Raw genomic sequence first — 883 nt, 5'->3', positions numbered from 1 at the left:
AAAGAAAGAAAGAAAGAAAGAAAGAAAGAAAGAAAGAAAGAAAGAAAAGTATGCTATCCTATATAAGAAAGGGGCAAAAGTGGTAAGCTGCACCCAGTAAGAAAGCAGTGAGATGCCCTGAGTGTTTTTATTGAGCCTGCGGCTGCCATATGTATATGGGACCTGTTTCTCTGTAGGTGTCTCAAACCAAGCAGATTTCATGTCCCTGGAATAACTAAGGATACTTATATAACGGCTGAGGACTCAACTATAGGACTTCTGAGGAATGCAGCCTTCGAGCCCGAAAATCTAAACAAAAGTAAACACTATTTCACATAGGATGAAAGAATTTCTAAAATCACAATACCAAAGAATTGTTTGTATCTTAACCTTGAGGGCCCCTTACAGAGCTGCGGGAAAACTATCTGTCGTGCTAATTTATACATGCTTTCAGCAAAGATTTGCTTAACACTTCTAATGCACACAACAGAGCAGCAGGAGCTGTGAAGACACAGAAGTGGAAAGACAAAACAGAGGGGGGACCCAAAAAGCACAGAAAAGACTAGAGGGGGAAAACACCCGACAGAATTATCCACCGTAAACAGGAGGAGAGATTATTCAGAGGAAGAAGGGAGGGATAAAGGTTAACCCACGGAAGAGGTCTTAAAAGGGGTAAATCTAGAGGTGCCTGCATGGCTCAGTTGGTTAGGCATCTGACTCTTGATTTTCGCTCAGGTCATGATCTCAGGGTTCGTGAGTTCAAGCCCCACGTGGGGCTCTGTGCTGTCAGCACAGAGCCTGCTTGGGATTCTCTCTCTCTCTCTCTCTCTCTCTCTCTCTCTCTGTGCCCCTCCCCCACTCACATGTTCTGTCTCTCTCTCTCTCTCTCTCTCTCTCTCTCAAA

At 44.3% G+C, this 883-nt stretch overlaps 1 protein-coding gene across 6 annotated transcripts in view; it reads right to left on the bottom strand.

The window, feature by feature from the left end:
* The window catches only part of SIPA1L2 (signal induced proliferation associated 1 like 2), a 225605-nt gene that overhangs the window by 107173 nt on the left and 117549 nt on the right, over window positions 1–883 (bottom strand). The gene's annotated exons all lie outside the window — the stretch shown is intronic.

The sequence above is a fragment of the Herpailurus yagouaroundi genome, unplaced genomic scaffold, assembly GCF_014898765.1.
Source record: "Herpailurus yagouaroundi ecotype Mexico unplaced genomic scaffold, PumYag 530, whole genome shotgun sequence".
In the NCBI taxonomy this organism is placed as follows: Eukaryota; Metazoa; Chordata; class Mammalia; order Carnivora; family Felidae; genus Herpailurus; species Herpailurus yagouaroundi.
This window is presented reverse-complemented; position numbering and strand designations above follow the sequence as displayed.